Genomic DNA, 14,718 nt, shown 5'->3' on the forward strand with positions numbered 1-14,718 from the left:
TAGCTTCCTCTCACCAGGCTAATGAAGCGTAGCTCTCCCAAGTCTTGCCTGTAGGCTGAATGTTCTAGGTCCCCAGCAGTTCTCCTTTCCATTTTCTCAACATTCATCCTAACTGGACAAAAAGTCCTGAAAGCTGTACTTCAGACAGATCCAGCAGTGCCAAGCAGAGAGACAAGACAGTTACCCAGCATGTGAAGGCAGGAATATAAACCGGATAAATACCTGGGTGTTTTCCTTCAGGAGTAACATGTCCTTAGAATGCTGTACCAAAAAATGAAGCAATTTAAGGCCAGCCTAGACCCAGACAGGAACACAGTATCAGGCAAAGCCTTTGGAGCACACATGCAGACACAACAGCACTTTCAGCTGACAGACTTTCATGAGCGCTCCTTTAGTGCCACGCCAGCAGAGGCAGCAGGTGACGAAAGTGCCACTTTTCACTTCACTCACTGGCTGGGTCTGGTGGCACAGGTGGGAATGGGGATCCCTTCAGCCAGGCCCAGAAGGTACTTCAGCTCCCCAGTGCTAAAGGACAAATAGAGGGACACACATGACTTCCTGTGACAACTGTGAGCAACTACACGAGACATTAGTGCTATCTACTACAAAAAAGTATAGCTACCGTTAATCACAGAATGGATCACAGAAGGGTTTTGTCTGGAAGGGACCTCACAGCCCACGCAGCCCCAAGCCCTGCTGTGGGCTGGTTGCCCCCCAGGGCAACCATCCAACCCAGCCTCCAGGGGTGGGGAACCCACCGCTGCTCTGGGCAGCCGTGCCAGGGCCTTGCCACCCTCTGAGAATTCAGTGGAACTTGATCAGCTCTCACAGGACTTTGAGGGAGCCCTTTGGTTCTGGTCCTGCCCTGGCACAAACCAGCCGTTGGCCTTGCTTATGCTAGTCTCTGAGGATGCTTGGGCAAAAGCATCTTTGTTGTTTTCTGCTCCCTACAATCTCTGGCCGTCTGGTTTCATGACACTCAGAGATATAGGGTGGAATTAAAGGGCTGTACCTAGGCACCTGAGTTACGAGGGACAGGATCTCCCTCTGGAGGCCTTCAGCAGCAACTGCTCCTCCCAGGTTTCACAGACCTGGGGGAGAAGAGTTTCGGTAGAGCCAAAAAGCTCTGACAGATCCAATACTTCACACCTGACTGGATTTGCTTGCTGTCTGCTTTGCCTCACAACTCTAAACCTTCTGTCTAATGCGGCTGTAATCTGCCAGCAGCTTCCAAGTTCCTGGACACACAGAGGTGTATATAGAGACCCTTTGGAAAAGCAGGGAGAAGAAGTGAGGCCATTTCAGAAGAGAGTTTCTCTGCTCTCTGCTCCAGACCTAGGGCTGGGGGTGCCCAGGGCGCCGAGCCAGCAGCGGAGGGGCTCTTCTTGGTCTGCAGGACACGATGCCCCAGCTCCTCTGCTTAGCACTGAGGGCACAAGGGTAATGCAAGCAGCAGATAGAAAAAGAGCCTCACAAACAAGACAAGGAAGCAGAGGACACTCTGAATCAATTCATATTTAAATGTCTAGTGAGAAAAACATTTGAAAAGCATAAAAGAAAACCAGAATTAACTACTTAGGTCTTTAGACATGTTCAAGGATCAGTGCACTTGTATAACAGAATTATATATCTATCAACAGACTCCCCCATCCAACTTGTTGGTGGCAAATATATTTGGCACACACTAAAGTCTTTCCAGGCATAGAGAAAAGGATATCTAGACAACCAGCCCTTCAAAAAATATCTGGAAGCTATTAAACAAGCCTACATTTGTTATTTTAAAATATATCAATATGCTTTTTTTTCCTGCTAACTGAAATAATCTGTATCAAGAATTTAGCATCAACCTTTAATATAGTAAAACATCGTGCTAGATTAAATGTGTTTCACTTTGTGCCTTCCACTCTTCCTGTACTCCATGTTTCACTTTCACTTCAAAACAAGTAATTTTCCTCTGAGTCTCATGAACTTGTGTTGATCACATATCGCAGTTTCCTGCAACAGGAATGAATCTCATTACACTGTGACACTTCCAAGGGATCTGCTCAGACTGAAATTGTAATAAATTGTAAAAAGCTGTTTGAAAAGACATTCCACGATGTCAGTACCTGTGAATGAATATATAAGAAGTTTCTGTGGACTTTCAGCCACTTTATTTGGTATAAAATTCAGGAGTAAAGAAGAATGAACCTTTCAAATTCTAGCGGTCAGCACACTGAATGCAAAGTAACCAAAAAAAAACCTTTAGTACATTGAAGATGAGCTGGGTTGTTTGTTTTTTGTTTTTTTTTTGCATGTGTGTGTTGTTAATTTTTTTTTTTAATAACAGATAATAGGTATTTCTCAGACTTTAAAAGTACACGTAAATTAAAATATATATGATAAATACCAACTCATGATCTGAAGAAGGAGAAGCGTTTCTGCCCCTGTGAGGAGGCAGGCACGGGCCGAGTCACTGTGAGGCGCTGCTGCCCCAGCTCTGCGAGCTGCGCCAGGAACGGAGCAGGGGTTGTGCTGGGAGATGGACGTACTCCTACGTCTGAAGCAATGTTCTTTCAACAACAAGAAGTGTTCTGCTTAAAGGTTACACCGTGCTGAGTGGCTGCTGTGCCTTCCTTTGGAAATGCCCGGCTTTTCAATCAGCTGCAGATGGCTTTTGCGCTGGGCACAGGAGCTCAGCAAGCATTCTGCAAGTTGCAATGGTTTGGCCAGCAAACTTTTTGTGTCTGATTTTGAGCTCTAAAGCTGGTCACTTTGGTTAAAGGGAACTTTAGACCTGTACCAGCAGCTCCATTTTCACAACAGCACCCCAGTGCTGGCTCAGAGCATGCAAGGGAATACTTCACTCCTGCACTTGAACAGATAGCATTTAAGGAGGGGGCATGGCTAAGTCAGAAAAGCAAACTGTTAGAGTCATTTACACACCAAGAAAACTGTTACCAGCAGGTACTACTTGTTCTAATTTCAAGACCTCGCAGCAAGCCAGATGCAGACTAACAAAAAACACAGTTAAAAAGTTTGAAGCGGGGCAGGTATCCTGGGGAAGGTTTTTAGGGGAGGAGTGTGAGTGCATCCATACATCTCGTTTTCTCTACAAGGCTGAAATGACCACAGGTTTATTGCCTTTTCTCTAAATTTCAAGATCCTACCCTTCAATCAGACCAGACAACTGCTATTGAGAAGAAATAATTAAATCAGTAGCATGTAGAAAAAGAAGAATGCACATACTACAGCCCTGAGCAGAGCATGTTGGCTCAAGGCAGTTGTTCCAAACCAGTGACACTGGAGAAAGCTACTGACTCCACTGTGCTTTGATCCCTTCTTTTTCCATCAGGGATTAATATCACTAGAAGATAAATAACATTCCTAAGTAAACTTTTCAAATAAATAAAGAAGAAACAGTTTCTACATTTGGTCACAAAGAATAGATCATCAGAACTAACACTGCAAATGGGAGAACAGGAATGGCACTCACCCTGTAACAGCCATTAGCAGGGCATTTCTGAGGCTTTGATGCCTGTTCTAGGTAAAATCAACCTCAGTGCAGTATTTCTGAAGTCACTGGCCTCAGGAGACCTTGAATAAAGGAGAGAATAGGTCCAAGTGTTGCCATGTGTATATACAAGGACCAATGCGCTACCTTCCTTTGTGCCCATGTTTCTCTCTAGGATTTCTGTTTTATTCTTGATGAAAGCCCTGGCACTCCTCAGTACGCACACTACTAAACAGTACGTCTATGGGGGATGTGGCTATGCAGATTGGGTTTTACATGCTTGATTTGGTTTTGTTCTTTTCATCCTTGCTAGGAACACCCTGAAATCCCAAAGACACATATATTAGGTTATAAGATCGTATGTAGTCCTTATGGTCCTTCCAAGACGGTGTTGAAGAAAAGAGCGCAGAGACAAATAGCAATTCACCCCTTGAAGAACTGGGGAGATTATAATCCTTGCAGAATATTTAATGATTAAATTAGAGGAAGACTGTTCTTTTGTGATCAGCGATGCTGGAACTATAAAGCAAACCACCACTAGAAGAAGTGAGTTTGAGAGTATGATTTTAAACACAGCACAGCCATTCCCATGGCCAGCTGCTACCAAAATACAGTCCTGCAGCCCTGCTCTTCTTCTCATCTGCAGTCACACAATGCCCTTGTGCTGATGCTTGCTGGATCCTACCACAAGCTGGTTCAGAAATCAGAGCTAACAGAGCACCATGCCAACCAGAAAATGCAAGCTCAAACATTTTGTTAGCTTAGCATCCTTGCACTATGTAGTCAGAAAAACGCCAGTGCAAGGGAGAGCATGGGATCATGTGTCTATGGTATGGGATGGGAGAAAGTCAAGGTGTCCATTCTGGTTGTAGTCATTGCCTCTGCTTACCTGGATCACCAAATTGAAAGCTACACCCTTCCGTCTTCTATGTCCCTTTAGTGATTGATTTTTGCATAGGCTTGCCCCATTGGATTAAGAATCATTTAATGTTTGTGTCTATGGTTAAAGTCCTCTTCAGTCAGCTTAAGCCACCTTTCTCCCAGGTAGAATTAAGGATGGCTTTGTGTCTTGCAGACCACAGACTTTCTTTCTACCTCTGGCTTCCTTCATCAATGGAAGAAGATTAGCTGCCATCAGAGGACTTTGAGAATTTGTATATACACTTCCTTCCAGCATCCCACAAACGACAAAGGACAAGTACTGTTTGGACATTCAGTTACTCCTTCTACCTGCTCTTCAGATCTCTGAAGTACATTGATAAGGTGTGCCACCAATAATACTGAAGGTCTTTGTTAGAAATTCTGCTGATTTCTGATATGTCCTTGCACACATGTTTGCCACTGTAGTAAATAACCAAGATATCATCAAAGCGGACCAAAGGTAAAATTTTCTGTATCTCTGTCTTCAACAGTTGTAATAAAGCAGCATATCCTTCAGAAGGGAAAGGGCATACCAGCAGGGACAGCTCCAGAATTTGTTTATCAGCATTAAGAGTTTGGTGGAAAACATTTAGAATAATAATTGATTGATGATATGACAATTGTACTTGAGCAAGTACTTAGTTCCCACAAGCCCTGTCTTTAACCACATCCCAGAACAGCATTAGCAGTGTCTGTCTTTTCCTTTATTATTCAAGTTCAGTCACTCTTCCCATTTGTACAGCCACCACAGAATTCATAATTAAACAATGCCACGTAAAGGAAAATTCCTAATTAAACAATCCCATGTAAAGGAAAAATGCCTTCTGCTGTAAGTAAACTCTCCCTCTGCACTGCAAGCATCATAACAAATCAATCAACATTCTGAAATTTGCTCAAATGACTATAATTCTTGTAGCTTAAAATCTAGTAACGGTCCTTCAAATTCAAAGCACATAAACAATGGCTAAATAAGAAATAATTTAAAGGAATAGTAAGAGGAAGTAAAAGAAAACTTCTCTAGAAAAAATAGGTGACTGTAATATAAACTTCTGGCAACAGCAAGGCAGAGTCTGTATGTTAACAACTGAGCAAACCACACTGCCTTTCTCCTGGTGTATCTTGTTGCATGTTGCAAGGATGATGAAGGTCCCTGACTCCTGCAAAACTTTCACTGGGAACTTTAACTGTGTAAGCACCTAAAGCACATCTGCCAGACCTCGGCTTCAAACAAAGAAATCAAGTGATGGGCAGAAGATAAATATTGTAGAAACTCTAGGTAGATCTGTTATCAAATTTTCCTGTAGACAGGGTGATCAGAAACTAACCTTTACATAAAACGTTAACCAAAATTGATCTTTTTTCAGTCCCAGAACTAAGCCCTAAGAAGGTAAACATCTGTCAAAGGACTTGTGATAAAATCCTCAGAATTAGCACAGCGTGGAAATGCAGCAGATTAGCAACATTATGCAGTGAAGATGGAAAACTGAAGTGAAGAACTAAAAGTAATTCCACACACAATAGGGCAGTCATTTCAAGATTAAGGACTTTTGGGTCACAGACATTCTTGTTTATGCTGATTCATCCACACATCACATCATGTCTGACTCTTTTCTTCCCAATTAAAGAAAATTCAATCTTATTATCTGATGGTTTTTCTGGCAAGGACCTGTGTTTTCCTCTTGCACTTCTTAAAAGGAGATGCAGATTCTTTAACAGCTGGACATCCGAAAGAAATGATCTCATTCTTTAAATCTTCAGCATCAAAACAAGACAGAAAAAACCTTTGAGTGCAATGAATACTTTCGACAAAATTAAGGTCCTACATAGGAAACAGGACACAAAATTTTTCTGAGAATCTTTAATACGCATCTCTCAGAGGAAAGCTGAACTAACTTTTGGAGAAGAAGGATGAAGTAGACTTACAGTTTTCTTGTGGCTGTACTATAACTAAAGTTATTCTTGCCAGGCAAATTTACACTCACTAAAAGCTTCTGCTTTCCCATTTGGCTGCATGAGGAATTTGACAGCAGAATGGAAGAAGTTTTTCAAGTATCCTGGGTAATTCCTAGTCTCTCTACCCATAACTGAAACCATTCTTGGCATTAGTGTGGTTTTTAGCTGCACTTTGTATCTGAAAGCAGAGCTCTTAACAGTTGAAAAAACAGATTCCAAAGCATTGCAAATAATGCTACAGGCAGAGCAATAAACCACCACGCCAATAAAGGGAAAGGTCAAAAAAATATATTTTTGTATTTCTAAGGAACTCAAATTGTTGTATTTTTGTATATTTTAGGCACTCTGGCAAGTACTTCACTTCCACTTGATTAACTGTGCACTATCCCTCATGTTGTTCTGACAAATTAGGTATTTTCAGGGTCTGTGCAAATCTCTTTGTGCTTCCACAAGTTCTGCCAAAGCAGCAGAGAAGAAGTATGTACATGACTTCTTGATAAGCCCTCAGCTACTGCTTCCTAAATGACGCCATTTAGCACAAAAGCATTAGGTGATTTTTGAAAGCAAGATAACTAATCTAGTTTGCTTTCCTCAGGAGTTTTAGGGGGTTTCTTTTGTTTGTTTTGGGTGTTGCTTTGTTGCTTTGTTTTTGTTTGTTTCTGTAGCTTGTAAGCTTAAATAAATGTTGGGGGTATGCTGGAACAAACTAGAGGAGAGGAACAATTGTAAATACAAGGGATGTTCCCCAGTTGGACTGGTCTTTCTCACATTTACTTGAAAAATATTTATACTTCTTTACATGTGCGTGCATACAGAAGAACATATTGCAATAACCAACAGGATACTTTGGTTTCTGAAGAACTGCAAAGGGCTTTAGAAGGAGCTACGTCCTCCCTGTGGCGGCCACTGACAGTAGCAGCCAGGGCACAGCTGAACTGCAGCTAATGGTCCTGGTCCTCTGGAAACCCCCCCAAACAGCATCAAACTTGTAGGATGGGTCAGCCACAAAGGTTACTTACTGCCCCACATTCTGCCTGAAGCTCTCCTTTTTCCAGGTACCCTAACAGTTTCCCAGGCTAACAACTGGGGTGTAAGGGCCCTTGCTCTCTGTTGCAGGAGAGGGAGGCTAGGGAAGGAGGAGCAGGAATGTCAAGGGCTGCAGCTGCGTGATGAGGACTACTGCCACTTAAGTCACACATCCAGCAAGCTGTTTTCAATATTCCATTGTCCCAAATGTCAGAGGACATTGTTCCAGATGGACAATTAACCAGCTGTCCCGTGTACTAATTTCAGGCTCAGATTGTCTTGTGAGCTGCTGTCACAGGCTCAGGATGATTTGGGACTGAGCTCTATAAATATCAATTTCTTTTGTCCTCCCCATTCACCTGACAGTTTCCTTGAAGAGCTGACAAAGTTGCTTTAAAACAAAGCAGCTATGCTCATACGTAGATGCTGATCATGCCATCAACAACTAGAGTTGGTCAAAATCACAGCGTTTTTTATTATTCTGCTCTGAATCAGGACAAAATGAAGAGTTTTCTTCTAAAATGAAAAATTCTAAAATATTCAAATTGTGAGCATAAATATAAAAGTTATAAGAAAGCACTGTAACATTGAGATGAATCATTCCCTTCCCTATCACATTAACTTTTTAAGGAGGCAGAACAAAACAATATTCTGATTATTTCTTTTTTAATTTTCCACTGAAAATATTAACACATGGATAAGAAAGCAGCAAAACATTTTGATTTTACAGAGGCAGCACTTTACATGGGAAATCATTCTGTAACAGAATTTTTAATTGCCCCAGCAGGTTTTGTTTTAAATTATACTGAAGCGGATGAAATGAGAACTGTAAGAACAATTACCCAGTGATACAGGCCTTTTTCACAAATTAATTTTTGCTCAGCACACCATTTTTTTTTTTAATCTGTTGTTACTCCATTTGAGAGAGAGAACATTGAAACAGAGCAATCTGTTTCAAACCCTGTCACCATTCAGACACCACACTTGACACTTATCAGGCACTTTCTATGACTGTGGTCTCCACCTGCACAACAAGATGTGCCTCAGTTCGAGCTATCACAAGGGGAAACACACTCTTTTTGTTGACCAAAAATGGGCCGTACCAAGAGGTTAAGCAGCTTCACACCCTCACTCAAAATGCTCAGGAGCATTTTCTCCTTCATCAGGAGAAAAGCTATGCATATGATCTACTTATTGCAACCTTCTATTGTTCTATAGATGATATCTTGGAAAATACATGGCTTTCACGTAACTTTTGTCAGGATTTCTCTGAATAGTAACATATAAGTGCAAGAAAACCTCAAATGCTGTAGGGCACTGCTTCCCTTCCAGTCAATTATTCTACTCTATTTACATATTTTCTGGAATTGCTCTTTCTCAGTCCTATTCTCTGGGCCACCTGTTCTGGAACTGGTGACAGGCTTCATGAGCAGCTCTTCAGGGATGTAGAACTCCAAAAGAGACATCTTTGGTGGACTGTAAATCCCACTTGGACATATCTTGAATAATTCTTAGATTTAGAGACGGAAAGTCCTGCCCTTCTGATTACTCATCCATCAAAAGACTCACAGTGGAAAAGCAAAGTTTAGGTAGCTTGTAAGAAGCCCTTCTGCTCCTCAATTCAGAATTCATGCTCCTCCCACAGGACGTTTCAGCTTGGTCATCACACCTATCAGGCCTTCAGACTTCCTTCTTATCTCCAGCTGCATCCAAAGTCACATGAGCCCATCCCCTTACTGCTGTCCTGGGCTCAGGAAAAGAAGGAAGAAGTTATTCCCCCAGGCAACTACCACAAAAAGGATGTTTTGCTGCTGTTCTCTATTGAGTTTCCAACGTAAATCTTCTCAGCTCTTGATTGTCTGCTCATATGTACCCTGGCAGGCCTACCTGACTCACAACATCTGTTATTCCTGTGCTTGGGGAAAGAAATTAGTCTCTTCAGTCTCTGTAGGGAACCATATAAAAACAAATGATGAAAAACTAGTTGTCTCTAATGCACTGCAAAGGCTTAAACTACTGATATTTATATCTTAAGTTGCTTTAAATTTAGGCAGTGGACAAATGCCTAAATCTTTTTGCAAGTTGTTGCAAATATGTGCTGACAATAAATATGTGACATTAGTACCCAGGATGTCTCTGCAGGAAGAGCTATTGAAAGGGTATTTACTAAAATGGGCACAATAGTTCCTGGAAGCTAAAAAAAAAGAAGAGTTCTTAAAGCTTGAAATGTTAGATTTTATTCATAAAAAGTCTGAGAGTGGTAACCTACAGTAGTAGCTAATAATAATCCTGCTTCTTTTGCTTTACAAGAAGTATCTGCATAGCTGTGACTGGAAAATTCTGCAACTGAGACAAATTCTTAAATTATGTGGCTTTATTAGCTGCTTTAAGCAAAAGCCGACTGGCACTGCCATAGTGGTGTCAGAAGCTGTTTGCTTCACAGAACTTCTCACTGATTAGATAATGGGCAGGTATCTCGGCATTAAGGCTATTGGTTGATTTAATTACGGCTAGAAAACCATTTTCCTTATGTGTTTTATTCTTTCAGGCAATAAAGACAGAATGAAACACACACATCTTTCCTTAATCAGTGCACATTGTGGAAGACCTCCCACGCAGTCTGTATTGTTACTGTGATCTTTTCCATGCTTGGGAGGGATAATAATCTGATGCTTCCCCAGTAGACGCTCATCTGGAAAAAGATCGTGAACTATTTGGTGAAAGATCTATTCCTACCAGGTGCAGACAGATTAAGTTTCTCTATTTCAAGATAGCAGTCTTCTGTGGGCAACTAGGACTTCCCCTTCCTTGCTGTCATTTCTTCCCTACTACTTTCATACAGCGGGGCAGGATCAACATCTTTCTGGAAGTTCTCCTGCCGTTTCCCAAAGTGCTAGGTCACAATTAGATATGCAGCACCATGCATCACAGACTTTCAGCCAGCCATAGAGGAAGACATAGACTTAATGTCTTTCCGTCTGAAGTTATTTTCATCACTGCCCCAGATCAGGTACTAATTCATAACCCAGAAAGTGAACATAAAATAGTAAATATCAGAGTGTTACCATTTTTACCTTGAATTTGTAGCAAGATGTTTTCCCTAGCAAGGTGTAGGGCAAAGAGAATTCTCTACCATGTGGACATGGCATCATTGTGCTAAGTGATTTCCAGATGTAATATCTAACACTGTTTGGAAGGTCGTTATCATGGTAATAGATGCCACACAATCTTAGAAAAACTAGACTGAGCTACCAACAGACACCATGTTAATATTAGTAAGCAGTATGGCTAAAAGATTTTTGTGAAGACTAAAAGTAGTTAGCACTCTCTCATAATTAATGCCAGTACTGCGCACAGTAAAGGTCAAAACTGAAGTATCTGGCAGACTCAGAGACTGACTGCATGTTGCTGTGACCTAATTTTATCCAACTTACTACAGAGACTTCTTTATCACAACCAGCAAAACAATTCCTTTAAAATGGAAAAGTCTGGTGCTTTCAGCAATTTCTCCCTTGTACAGTAAAAGGGAAAATAACATCTCAGAGCTGACCTGACTACAGTCAGCACAGTGAATTTGTATCACTTTACCACTGCTATCCAGTGGTAGAAAACATTTCTTCACTCACCTTAAAGTGATTGTGATAAGCTAATTAAGGATTTTATACTGTGCTAGATGACTGTCTGCTTATGTGTAAAGGAGATTTTCTGTAGTCGAGGTTGGTGGCATACGCGTGCACACTTCAAATAACACCTTCTCACTAAGTAAACCCAAAGCTGCCTCTAGATATAGATAATTGCAGGCAGATTGCAAGCGGTGGCCTCTGGGCAAAAAGGAAGGCAGCAACTGTTCTGTGTACAGAATTGAATCGTATTGGCATTAAGCCTGGCATTAAGTTAAGGTTTCCTCTGAAAATCACAAAAGAAAAGATGGAATGATTTTTTTTCTTTCCTTATCTATTATTTATTGACACTGTTTCTATAGTTCCACTGCCACGCACCCTTTTTCTTGGCTTTCAATTCACCACATCAAGGAACGGCTAAACGGACAGTACCCATGAGGTCACAGTCACCAGCCACCTCCTTCACTTCAGTGACAATCGCATACAGTGAGCAGGGAGATGTAAAACGATGAGACAAAAGAACAAACATAGTATTTTAAAGAACAGCACTGATGATGTTACATCATGTAAACTATTGCATGTAGATATAAAGGCTTCTTTGGCAGCAGTGGGCTTTGCAGCCTCAGCTGCTCATTGATGTGTGCAACACAGCTATTGCTTTAACACTGTGTGAGCTTTACTGCCATGGGGACACCACAGGCACGTTCCAAATCCATGAAGTAAGGCACAAACAGCATTGTTGGTTGCAAAACTATGGAGCACAGTCACCACTAATGAGGCTTTGCTTTTCTGCTTCTCTAAATAGAAAATAAGCCAGCAGATCTTTTTCATTTGCAGACTCAAACAAAAAGGTAGGGGAAGATGCTGAGCTCCAGGCTCTGGAAGAGATAATAGAAAACAGTCTAGTGGCAGGTAACTTATTTGCTGTCAGTATTTTGTGAAATCACTGCATTAACTCCACGTCATTGGTACGTGCAAGAATTAGATACCATGTGTTCAAGTGGCCATAAGTGTAGAAATAAGCTGCTTTCAGAGGTCAATTCATTTGTCGCTGAAAGTGGCCATCAACTTCGTATATGAGATCAAGAACCCATTAACACAGTGAAGGTGGGGAACAGTTGGGAGGCATGCCTTTTAGAAGACATTTGGTTGACACTAATGGAAGGCAGTACAAAACCTATTTGGATAACAATATTCTAAGACTAATTATTAACAGATAACTGTTAAAATTGAAGGTCTGATCAAGCAACAGCTTTCCATTAGGCTTGGGGGCACAGGAATTCAGCCCAGGTCCTGCTTCATTCTAAGTTTCCTTTGCAACCTGGATGATGGACTAGAGAATGTTTCTATGAAATCTGCAGATAATGTAACACTGTGAGGCACAGAAAGGATACTGGCTGACAGGTTCAGAATTCAAGATGATTTTCACATACTGGAAGAATATTCAGAAAAAAAAAGATAGAGAATTCAATGGAAATGATGCAAAGCTGCAAACTTTGGTCATGTTTCCACAATCCTAAGAGCAAGGTCTGTGTATTTCTCAGTGAGCTACCATTACCATATACATAGATGCACCATTTGCAACCTATTACTGTAGGAGCAACACAGCACTTCCAGCTCTAGCTGGAGCCACAGTAGGAGCAGGCTGGAATCTACCTGGGAGTGGTCAGAGAGCTGTGAGAAGAGGCATGGATTATTCAAAATATACCACATATATCTAGGTGAGTACATGCAGAAAGGGGAAGTGCAATTGAACAGCAGTCAGTGACTCTCAATCTGTTTAGTCCTGCTGTAGTCCTGCCACGCCTCACTTCCCAACTGCATTTCTATCATTTTCTTTTTTTTGCTAGGATTGGTTCTAATGCAACCACATGCTGAGACAGTTCAGGGGGTTGACAGCTGGCTCCACCAAAAAACTCATTATTTCTGAGGCACAGCAGATCCCAGACCCAGCTCATCACATAACTGTAGGAGCGTACACAATAAAAGGGATAGGAACATGCAGCTGGGGTTGAAGGGAGAGATGGGTCCACAGCAGCCTAGATGCAGAATACCTTCAGGTACCAGAGCACTGCAAAAAGAGAGAGGACTCAGCTGACTGCTAAGACTGTGAAGAATTCATTCTAGCAGAGAAGATAAAGGGAGTTCCCCTCCACCACTATCTTGTCCCATTAAAACAGAGATGTGTCGTAGCTGTGAGCTGAGCTCCATGTATGTGGAAATTGGCTGTAGAAAACGTGTTTGACCACCTGAAGGCCAGAGAAATAGCCCTTAAGGAAGGGAGACAGATTTCAGACTAGCCTTATCAGGATTCTGCTTCTCTGCTGTCCCCTGCACGGCGTTTGCAGGAGCAAAGAGGAGCAGATGGCACAACACAGAGAGTGAGAAACCCGAACAGAGCAATGGTCACCACCTGTGCCTGCCACAACTTGTTCGCTCACCCAGGGTAAACGGGAGGGGCAAATTGTGCAGAATGCTCTGACTCTTCTATGCAAAATCCCTGACTGCTGCTTGCTGTGCTGTGAAATTACGCATATGCTGGAGGGAAAGCAATGAACAACTGTTTTCAGCCAGTCTTGCTCCCAGTCTTTTTTTAATGACACTTGCCTTGCCTTGCGTCCCACGCCTCCAGCCTTTGCCTCTATTCAAAAGGCTGTTATTTCATCGGTTACTTCAACACTGCCCTAATAGACGCCAAAATTATTATTGCCACTATTCTGTTTGGCAAAAGAAGAGTGTAGATACAACTCAAATCTGTTTAAAGTGTAGCAGAATTTGTTAAAGTATAACAAAAGGCTGAAAGAGAGTATAGGAACAAGAGCAGTGGTTAAAATCCCACATTTAACCACACTACATCGTGTTCTGCTGCATCCATTCTGTCTAGCAGTGACCTTTGCAATCTGCTGCTCCTCAGTAGGAAGTATTTTTCAGCACCAGAGGAAATCTTCCAGAAAATGCAGACTACTCTATTTAGGGCACAAATGCTGAGGGTGGTCAGTGCGGAGAAATGTGCAGATGTACAGAATGTGGCAGACAGCGTGGCGATATCTTGGCCACAGGTGCTAATTCTCCATCATTTCTCTAACTTCAGTAAAAGCAGGGAAGAATTGAGCCTCTGGACAGAATCCATAACGGAGAAATCAGTACAATTGTAAGTCTAGAAACGTAAGGAAATATTAGAAGATTAAGGACCATTTACTCCCTGTAGGAAAAGACTAAGGAAAGCTTCATAACAGTCTTCAGAACTTTCTAACAGTGAGCAGACGAGCACTGGAACAAACCGCTTGCAGCAATTGCAGTCTTCTGCACTCGAAGTACTACAGAACCGGTTAGCCTGTGAGGAATGACGGAGCTACAATCTTGAGAGAACTGGTGGGCTGTGCCACTCCCACCTATTTCTGATGATTCTTTAGCTTGTACATGACATTGCATTTGCATCCTAGAGCAGACAAACCTCTAAGAAGATTCATTAGATATGGAAGAGGATTATGGGGATTTAGTTAAGAATATTGCTATAAGCAGAGTCCCCTCTTATTACACCGAAAGGATGCTTGCTCAGAAATCAGAGGCCCAGACAACCCTGCAAGCCGTGCTACAAATGGCATTCCTCTTTTGCCTTTGAAAGAGGAATTACTCAATTCCTCTTTTAATTACTTTTAATTTGCTTTAATTAAATTTACTCAAATAGAAAAGAATTACTCTTGT

General features: G+C 41.7%; 1 long non-coding RNA gene across 4 annotated transcripts in view; it reads right to left on the minus strand.

Moving 5' to 3' along the window:
• The window catches only part of LOC110395720, a 29,029-nt gene continuing 15,830 nt past the window's right edge, over positions 1,520-14,718 (minus strand). The window contains exons 4-5 of one of the 4 annotated variants that reach the window (XR_002436589.1): positions 3,476-3,576; positions 1,520-1,995 (exon numbers count right to left, since the gene is read on the minus strand). This is a non-coding gene — a long non-coding RNA (uncharacterized LOC110395720). Of the gene's footprint in view, positions 1,996-3,475; positions 3,577-7,863; positions 9,143-14,718 lie in introns of those variants that run through there. The other 3 variants (XR_002436591.1, XR_002436590.1, XR_002436588.1) reach the window with 3 other exon arrangements.

This window comes from Numida meleagris, chromosome 3, assembly GCF_002078875.1.
Source record: "Numida meleagris isolate 19003 breed g44 Domestic line chromosome 3, NumMel1.0, whole genome shotgun sequence".
In the NCBI taxonomy this organism is placed as follows: Eukaryota; Metazoa; Chordata; class Aves; order Galliformes; family Numididae; genus Numida; species Numida meleagris.